The sequence below is a fragment of the Anopheles marshallii genome (assembly GCF_943734725.1).
Source record: "Anopheles marshallii chromosome X unlocalized genomic scaffold, idAnoMarsDA_429_01 X_unloc_47, whole genome shotgun sequence".
Lineage (NCBI taxonomy): Eukaryota > Metazoa > Arthropoda > Insecta > Diptera > Culicidae > Anopheles > Anopheles marshallii.
In genome coordinates, this window is record NW_026525895.1 from 77501 (window position 1) to 87500 (window position 10000).

Here is a 10000-nt window from a genome sequence, read left to right on the forward strand (position 1 = left end):
CATATCATTGCCTTAATGCTTTCAAATCAAGGCTACCAGGGTAGCCTAATTGCGTTCGAAACTCAACTTGTGAGCTGTCGGCCCTAGAAGTTTTTTAGGCTGCTAGGACCTCTCTCTATATTTTGCCTTTGGACTTCTCGAAGCTCAACTTGTGAGCAGTTCCATGCACCACTACCCGTATCTCTTAGCTTAGTTCTAGCCATGTGCGTTCAAAGCTCAACGTTAAGCTGTGTCCTGCACCACAATCGTTATATAATAAGCTTATCTCTAAGCTTTTTTGCGTTCAATGCTCAACGTTAAGCTATCCCTTCGCTTAGAACCTCGCTCTACATTTTGCCTTTGGACTTCTCGAAGCTCAACTTGTGAGCTGTTCCATGCACCACTATAGGTATCTCTTAGCTTAGTTCTAGCCATTTGCGTTCAAAGCTCAACGTTAAGCTGTGTTCTGCACCACAATCCTTATATAATAAGCTTATCTCTAAGCTTTTTTGCGTTCAATGCTCAACGTTAAGCTATCCCTTCGCTTAGAACCTCGCTCTATATTCAACTTTCAGATACCTCAAAGCTCAACTTATGTGGTCTGCTATTGCTCTTGAACGGGTACAATATCTGACAGAGGGGGGTTTTTGGCCCAAATTATGCAATATTAGTTTAACCTCCGTCGCAGAACCACATTTGACCAGGTCGAGAAAAAAATTTTTTCGTGACGACCTGGTCCCCCCATAGTAGGGAATGAACATGACATCTTAACCATATTTGACCATTTTCAAATTTCTCGTCGCGGAATGATGACTTTACTAGTAAAATTTGTTCCGGGTAGGGACCTCCCATACAAAATTTTCATCGCTCCAAAAGTGATTTCGTTTCACTTTTCAACATTTACAAGGTCCATAAATCATGTTTTGAGACGATATGGAAAAAAAAATTTTTTGCCCGTCTCGACCAACTCGACCGATGGTGACCACAGTAGGGTGCTCCATACAAATTTTCCTTATGTGGAATTTTTCAGTGTAAAATAAGGTTTCTCCAATCGATCGCGGGTTTCACTTTTCATCATTTGCTAGGTCTAACTATGATGTTTTGAGTGGTCCCGCAAAAATTTTTTCTTGGACCGGGCCTTCCTTCCCGGCCCTGTCGGTGTGCTCTGCAGTAGGGTGCTCCATACAAATTTTCCTTATGTGGAATTTTTCAGTGTAAAATAAGGTTTCTCCAATCGATCGCGGGTTTCACTTTTCATCATTTGCTAGGTCTAACTATGATGTTTTGAGTGGTCCCGCAAAAATTTTTTCTTGGACCGGGCCTTCCTTCCCGGCCCTGTCGGTGTGCTCTGCAGTAGGGTGCTCCATACATATTTTCCTTATGTGGAATTTTTCAGTGTAAAATAAGGTTTCTCCAATCGATCGCGGGTTTCACTTTTCATCATTTGCTAGGTCTAACTATGATGTTTTGAGTGGTCCCGCAAAAATTTTTTCTTGGACCGGGCCTTCCTTCCCGGCCCTGTCGGTGTGTTCTGCAGTAGGGTGCTCCATACAAATTTTGCTTATGTGGAATTTTTCAGTGTAAAATAAGGTTTCTCCAATCGATCGCGGGTTTCACTTTTCATCATTTGCTAGGTCTAACTATGATGTTTTGAGTGGTCCCGCAAAAATTTTTTCTTGGACCGGGCCTTCCTTCCCGGCCCTGTCGGTGTGCGCTGCAGTAGGGTGCTCCATACATATTTTCCTTATGTGGAATTTTTCAGTGTAAAATAAGGTTTCTCCAATCGATCGCGGGTTTCACTTTTCATCATTTGCTAGGTCTAACTATGATGTTTTGAGTGGTCCCGCAAAAATTTTTTCTTGGACCGGGCCTTCCTTCCCGGCCCTGTCGGTGTGTTCTGCAGTAGGGTGCTCCATACAAATTTTGCTTATGTGGAATTTTTCAGTGTAAAATAAGGTTTCTCCAATCGATCGCGGGTTTCACTTTTCATCATTTGCTAGGTCTAACTATGATGTTTTGAGTGGTCCCGCAAAAATTTTTTCTTGGACCGGGCCTTCCTTCCCGGCCCTGTCGGTGTGCTCTGCAGTAGGGTGCTCCATACAAATTTTCCTTATGTGGAATTTTTCAGTGTAAAATAAGGTTTCTCCAATCGATCGCGGGTTTCACTTTTCATCATTTGCTAGGTCTAACTATGATGTTTTGAGTGGTCCCGCAAAAATTTTTTCTCTTGGCCAGTCGACCCTTTCGTCCATGTCGGTGTGTTCTGCAGTAGGGTGCTCCATACAAATTTTGCTTATGTGGAATTTTTCAGTGTAAAATAAGGTTTCTCCAATCGATCGCGGGTTTCACTTTTCATCATTTGCTAGGTCTAACTATGATGTTTTGAGTGGTCCCGCAAAAATTTTTTCTTGGACCGGGCCTTCCTTCCCGGCCCTGTCGGTGTGCTCTGCAGTAGGGTGCTCCATACAAATTTTGCTTATGTGGAATTTTTCAGTGTAAAATAAGGTTTCTCCAATCGATCGCGGGTTTCACTTTTCATCATTTGCTAGGTCTAACTATGATGTTTTGAGTGGTCCCGCAAAAATTTTTTCTTGGACCGGGCCTTCCTTCCCGGCCCTGTCGGTGTGTTCTGCAGTAGGGTGCTCCATACAAATTTTGCTTATGTGGAATTTTTCAGTGTAAAATAAGGTTTCTCCAATCGATCGCGGGTTTCACTTTTCATCATTTGCTAGGTCTAACTATGATGTTTTGAGTGGTCCCGCAAAAATTTTTTCTTGGACCGGGCCTTCCTTCCCGGCCCTGTCGGTGTGTTCTGCAGTAGGGTGCTCCATACAAATTTTGCTTATGTGGAATTTTTCAGTGTAAAATAAGGTTTCTCCAATCGATCGCGGGTTTCACTTTTCATCATTTGCTAGGTCTAACTATGATGTTTTGAGTGGTCCCGCAAAAATTTTTTCTTGGACCGGGCCTTCCTTCCCGGCCCTGTCGGTGTGTTCTGCAGTAGGGTGCTCCATACAAATTTTGCTTATGTGGAATTTTTCAGTGTAAAATAAGGTTTCTCCAATCGATCGCGGGTTTCACTTTTCATCATTTGCTAGGTCTAACTATGATGTTTTGAGTGGTCCCGCAAAAATTTTTTCTTGGACCGGGCCTTCCTTCCCGGCCCTGTCGGTGTGTTCTGCAGTAGGGTGCTCCATACAAATTTTGCTTATGTGGAATTTTTCAGTGTAAAATAAGGTTTCTCCAATCGATCGCGGGTTTCACTTTTCATCATTTGCTAGGTCTAACTATGATGTTTTGAGTGGTCCCGCAAAAATTTTTTCTTGGACCGGGCCTTCCTTCCCGGCCCTGTCGGTGTGCTCTGCAGTAGGGTGCTCCATACAAATTTTCCTTATGTGGAATTTTTCAGTGTAAAATAAGGTTTCTCCAATCGATCGCGGGTTTCACTTTTCATCATTTGCTAGGTCTAACTATGATGTTTTAAGTGGTCCCGCAAAAATTTTTTCTCTTAGCCAGTCAACCCTTTCGTCCATGTCGGTGTGTTCTGCAGTAGGGTGCTCCAACCAAGTTTTCCTAATGAAAGTTTTTCGTGGTTTCGTGTGAGTTAAAAACTCCGGAACTTGGCTTATTTTCACCATAATTTCCACATATGGTGACCAACTCAATAAACGTTTTGTGCGTATCCTATGGACAGTTTTTCGCGTTCAACTTGGTGAACTAGGGTTGTTTTCCCGAAGGGTAAAAAAATCTGGACTTAGCCAAATTTTGAAATCTCCAACCAATCTTGGCCTGTTAGATTATCTTGGTTGGGTTGCTATGGGCTGCTACGGCCTACTTGATAGGCAATGTTTCAACTCTTGGAAGCTTTCGTGGTTGTTTAGAACTGTCCATGGCCTTCTTGATAGAAATGGCTTATCGTGGCCATGGACTTAGCAACATTTTGAGATCCAATCTTGGCCTGTTAGATTATCTTGGTTGGGTTGCTATGGGCTGGTACGGCCTACTTGATAGGCAATGTTTCAACTCTTGGAAGCTTTCGTGGTTGCTAAGCACAGTTCGTGGCCTTCTTGATAGAAATGGCTTATGGTGGCCATGGACTTAGCAAAATTTTGAAATCTCCAACCAATCTTGGCCTGTTAGATTATCTTGGTTGGTTTGCTATGGGCTGCTACGGCCTACTTGATAGGCAATGTTTCAACTCTTGGAAGCTTTCGTGGTTGCTAAGCACTGTTCGTGGCCTTCTTGATAGAAATGGCTTATGGTGGCCATGGACTTAGCCAAATTTTGAAATCTCCAACCAATCTTGGCCTGTTAGATTATCTTGGTTGGTTTGCTATGGGCTGGTACGGCCTACTTGATAGGCAATGTTTCAACTCTTGGAAGCTTTCGTGGTTGCTTAGGATAAGAATCCCGACGAGAAAGGTTTCCCGGACTTATAAAAATAACCGATTAGCCCCAAGGACACATCTTCCTTGAAAGGCTAATCATGCACCACACACCACACCACCCATAGGCTTGCAAGCAGCACTCTTGTCGAGTGCAGCAAGCCTATGCTCACATCAACTACCGTACACGTACCACCATAGGCTTGCAAGCAGCACTCTTGTCGAGTGCAGCAAGCCTATGCTCATCAACTACCATACGTACCACCACAGCCTTGCAAGCAGCACTCTTGTCGAGTGCAGCAAGCCTATACTCCACGAACTAACCACTTCACCACCAAGCATGGGTCGCCTGAGAGGATCGATGCGAACGCATCTCTACAACTCGCAGCTCCCAGCCTGTAGTCCCGTCGTTTGCGGGCGGTCGAAGGTGTCGAAACTAGTTGTATCCACGGTCGACGGGAGCACAGCCACCAGGGTTCCCTGTGATAAGGTACTTCCACGTGCAGCGTGCACCCGCCCGTTGCGGCTCAGTCTAGTGCTATAGCGGGGATGAGACGGCAGTGTGCACGGGGCAGCACCGACGGATCTCAGAGGGTTGTTAAGCCCGCTAGCTTCCGATCACCTAATGGGTTTATGATGCGCTATCAGCTCGGATTGGATACGACCTTAGAGGCGTTCAGGCATAATCCAGCGGACGTAGCGTCATACCAAAGTCCGGTCGAACTAGTATTGAGCCAGTGGTCCGTACCTGTGGTTCCTCTCGTACTGCACAGGAATTCCGTTAAGATAGCAGCATACAGCACACACCAGTAGGGTAAAACTAACCTGTCTCACGACGGTCTAAACCCAGCTCACGTTCCCTTGAAAGGGTGAACAATCCTACGCTTGGTGAATTTTGCTTCACAATGATAGGAAGAGCCGACATCGAAGGATCAATAAGCCACGTCGCTATGAACGCTTGGCGGCCACAAGCCAGTTATCCCTGTGGTGTGACATTCGAGCAGTCGAGCTGTTTGGACATGGCGTGTTTTGCTCCGCAGTGAGAAGGAAAATATTGGTGCAAAAATCGTTTAGAGAGACTGGATTTTAGTTATAATCCGTTGTTAAGTGTACGTTTTAAGGGAATCGAGTGAAAACCGCGTGAAAATCGGTGCGATAATACGGAAAATAAGTAAAAAACATTCCCCATACGTTTTGTATGGGGAACTATTTCCGCTATAAAAACGGGCAAAATAGACCTTTTTCGGTGCGGTTTTCAGTGAAAAAGCGAGATTGGACGCCATTTAAGCGATTAAAAGTGATAGACAGTGTTTGCCGGTGAAATTCGGCCCGAAATACGGAGTGGCAAATTCGCGCAAAGAATTACAACAACAACAACAACAACAGTGTGTGTGTATCGTGAGTTTGCGTAAAAATCCGGTCCGATCGGGCCGGAAGTGGACGGAAACGGTAGTTTTTGTGCCCGTGATCGTGTTAATGCAAAAAACCGGACGGAAATCGGACGAAAATTGACGAAAAACAACGTGGCAAAAAAGTGCAAGGGGTGCTACCGCCGGAGCACGTGGTTTCGAGCAACGGTATTTATTAGAAAATCGTTAATAACTTTGCGAGTTTTTATCGGATTCGTGTGCGGTTTTCACCGTTGTGATTGTTTTAACTCGTTTAATAAGATCCAAGCGAAAAAACAGTGAAAAACGCGAAAAAATTTTTTGACATTTTTTGGTGACATCCGAGTGACACATATGACCCCGCTGACGAATTTTCGAAGGTGAGCAGTCCCCCGCTGACAAATTTTCAAATTGACGGTTTTTGCTCGAAAAACTGCTCGAAACTCAAAAACACGTAGAAAAATTCTGGGAAGCTGGGGGGGTCATCGGCAGCTCGAATCTGCTCGATTTGGACAGTTTTCATCGAGCTCGAAACTGCTCGAAACTGCTCGAATTTCCGAATTTAACTGAAAATCGCGGGGAAAAATCGGGAACGACTGGGGAAAATACGGGAAGGCGTCTGCAAGTAGGGAAACACCTCCCCCTGACCACGGAGGCCTGCTTGGGTCTCTAAAATGGCGACAACCCGAGCATCGCGTCCTCGGTCGGAGTCTACCGAGGAAAGGCCGGGGCGGTCTCTTCCGGCTGTAGAGCCGAAGGTCATGCTGACAAGAGCTTCGGTGAAGGCCACGAAGTCGACGAACAATGACATGGTCGAACTGCGGAAGGTGATCGAAGAAACGACCCTCGTAAACGAGCAGCTTCGAACCATGTGTAAAGAGCTGCAGCAAGAGCTTGTGATGCTGCGACAGCGGGCGGAGGCCAATGACAACATGGCCCGCGAGGAACGAAAGCTGGCCCGGGAGGAACTAAAGCTGGCTCAGCAGCGGTTTAATGAAGAGCTGCAATGGAACAAGCAACAGGCTCGCCAGTGGCAAGAGGAGACTCAACGTCTCCGCAAGGAGCTAGAAAAGGAGATGGCAAGCCACCAGGAGCTGTTGGCGCAGATGCTTGGTTGTGGCGGCAATCAGGCACTGCAATCGCAGCTGCAGGAGCAGTCGTCTTCTTTGATGAAGCAGCAGCCCCAACGGTTGCAGGAACAACAGCAACGGCCACAACAGACGCAGGGGCCAACGCGTGGCCCTGCTCAGCAGCAACCGCTGCAACAGCAACAACAACAGCAGCAGCAGCGGCCGTCCTATGCCAATGTGGCTGCCGAGGCATCTGGTACACAGGCGACGCAGAGTGGCGCATGGACGGTGGTGGGACCCCGCAAGGCACCACCGAAGCCGCAGCAGCAACAACAGCAGCAGCCGGAAAAGCCACGCCCGCAACTTGCGCCACGCAAGCAGTCGACGAAAAAGAAGCTGGACGCTATAGAGGTGGCCCCAGGAGACGGTCAAACGTGGACAGACGTTTACCAGCTAGTCCGCAGCGCACCGTCGTTGGCTGAACACCAGGCGAAGCTCGGTGTGGGACGGCGAACGACGCGGGATCGGCTGGTTATGGACGTAGAGGACGGTGCTAATTCGGAAGCAATTTTTCAACGTGTGCAGGAGGTCTGCGCACAGGCCGCAGCTCCGGCCACCGCCCGCCTGGTGACGGAAACGGTAGAGGTCCGCCTGGAAGAGGTGGACCCTTTAGCGACGGCGACGGACGTGGCGACGGCGATCCAAACATTCACAGAGCAGTCGGTGAAGGAATCCGCCGTGCATTTGGTCAAGGCATGGAATGGCACGCAGACGGCATACGTCCGAATGGCAGTGAAGGCGGCAGCGAAGATTGCGCAGCAGCACGTGAAGGTGCTGCACACTTCGTGCCTAGCTACGCAGTTGACACCACTGACGCGGGGCCAGCAGCGGTGCTTCAAATGCCTGGAGCACGGACACCTGCGGCACCAATGCCGGAGCGAGATGGATTGGTCGACGCACTGCATCCGCTGCGGCCAACCGGGACACCTGGCCCGAACATGCACGGCAGCGGTCTGCTGCGTGACATGCAAGGGCCCGCACCGGGTGGGACATCCGTCCTGTCCTCGACAACGATAAAGGTCCTGCAGATCAACCTCGGGCGCAGCAGATCAGCGCAGGACCTGATGCTGCAGACGGCGCGGGAGCTGGGGGTGGACGTTGTCATCGCCTGCGAATTATATAAGCCGTCTCGGGACAACGGCAGATGGGCGGTGGATGAGGCGCAGAGTGTGGCAGTGGTCGCCACCGGGGCTTATCCCATACAGCGTTTATGGGAAAGCGCTCATCCTGGGCTGGTGGTGGCCACAGTGGGAGGAGTGACATTCGCTAGCTGCTACGTCTCGCCAAACACCGGACCAGCGGACTTCGTCGCCTATCTCGAGGCGGTGGAGATGGCGTTGGTGGGACATCAGCACCTGGTGATGGCAGGTGATCTTAATGCATGGAGTACGGACTGGGGGAGTGCCCGCACAACATCGAGAGGGCACATCCTCAAGGGCGCTATCGACCATCTGCAGCTGGAGGTCCTCAACCGCGGCAACGTGCCCACCTTCAAGGGCAATGGGGTCGCGCGCGAGAGCGTTGTAGATGTGTCCTTCGCGAGCTCTACGGTCGCCCTTGAGGACACCTGGAGGGTCAGCCAGCGATATTCGTACAGCGACCACCGGTACGTGGAGTTCTTCGTGGGCGTTCCGGGGAGACGGTCAGCACCGCAGCAGCGTACGAAACAACACCATCGGACGCAGTCGTCTCGCCTCCCGCAGCATGCAGGAGTTCGCTGGAAGACGTCGACTTTCTGCAGGGAGGGATACCAGGCTGCGCTGATTGATTGTCGATTTGCAGAAGCGGACACGCCTGACGCGCTGGTAGGAGCGCTGTCCCTGGCCTGCGACAGGACGATGGAGCGAGTGGGCCCGCCAAAGTTCCGTCAGCCGCCTAGGCTCTACTGGTGGACTCCGGAGCTGGAACGCATGAGGCGTGAGTGCGAGGAGGCGGAAGAGAGGCATCGTGGGGCCAAGGGGCCAACAGAACGGGACGCGGCTTTGGGGCGTCTGCAGGACCTTCGTAGAGGGCTGCAGCGCGGGATCCAGGAGAGTCGAAACGAGAAGCTCCAAGAGCTGATCGACGGAGTCGACAGCGACGTATTCGGACTGGGATACAAGGTGGTGATGGCCAAGCTGCGTGGTCGCACCCCGCCGGAGACGGACCGGACAGTGCTGGAGCCGATCGTGGATGCCCTGTTTCCGCTGCATCCCCCGTTCGAGTGGCCAGCCATCGAGCGAACGGCTGACGAGGAGAGGCTGCGACCCGTCACGGAAGCGGAGGTTCTCGCGCTGGCAGAACGGATGGCCCCATCCAAAGCACCTGGGCTCGATGGGATCCCGAACGCGGCGGTGAAAACCGCGATCCGTGAACACCCGCAGGCGTTTGTGCGGGTGTTTAACGACCTACTGGAACGCGGTGAGTTCCCGCGGGCTTGGAAGGAGGCGAGGCTGGTGCTGGTAGCCAAACCGGGCAAGCCACCGGGCGATCCATCGGCGAGCCGACCGCTGCTTCTGGAGGGAGCAGTCCCCAAGTTGTTCGAGAGGTGCATTCTCGAGCGCCTAAATGAACACTTGGAGGACAGCGCTGCCCCTCAACTGTCGCCGGAGCAGTACGGATTTCGTCGCGGGAGGTCAACGGTGCAGGCGATCCAGCGGGTCGTCGAGCGGGGCGAGTTCGCTCGGTCCTTCCACCGCACCAATGGACGCGATCCACGATGTCTGGTGGTGGCAGCGCTAGACGTCCAGAACGCGTTCAACACGGCCAGCTGGAGGGCGATCGCTGCGGCACTGCGTGAAAAGAACGTCCCGGCCGCGCTTCAGAGAATACTGCGCAGCTACTTCTCCGAGCGTGAGCTCGCTTACGAGACCAGCGAGGGACCAGTCCGCAGGCCGGTGTCGGCGGGGGTACCGCAGGGCTCCATCATCGGTCCTACATTGTGGAATACGATGTACGACGGAGTCCTGCGGCTGGCGTTTCCGGACGGCGTGGAGGCGATCGGCTTCGCAGACGACCTGGTGGTGCTGGCAGGTGGTACGACTCCGCAGACGGCGGCCCAGTCGGCCCAGGAGGCCATTCGCATGATCGGGGAGTGGATGGCTGACAGACACCTTAAGCTGGCGCCCGCGAAGACCGA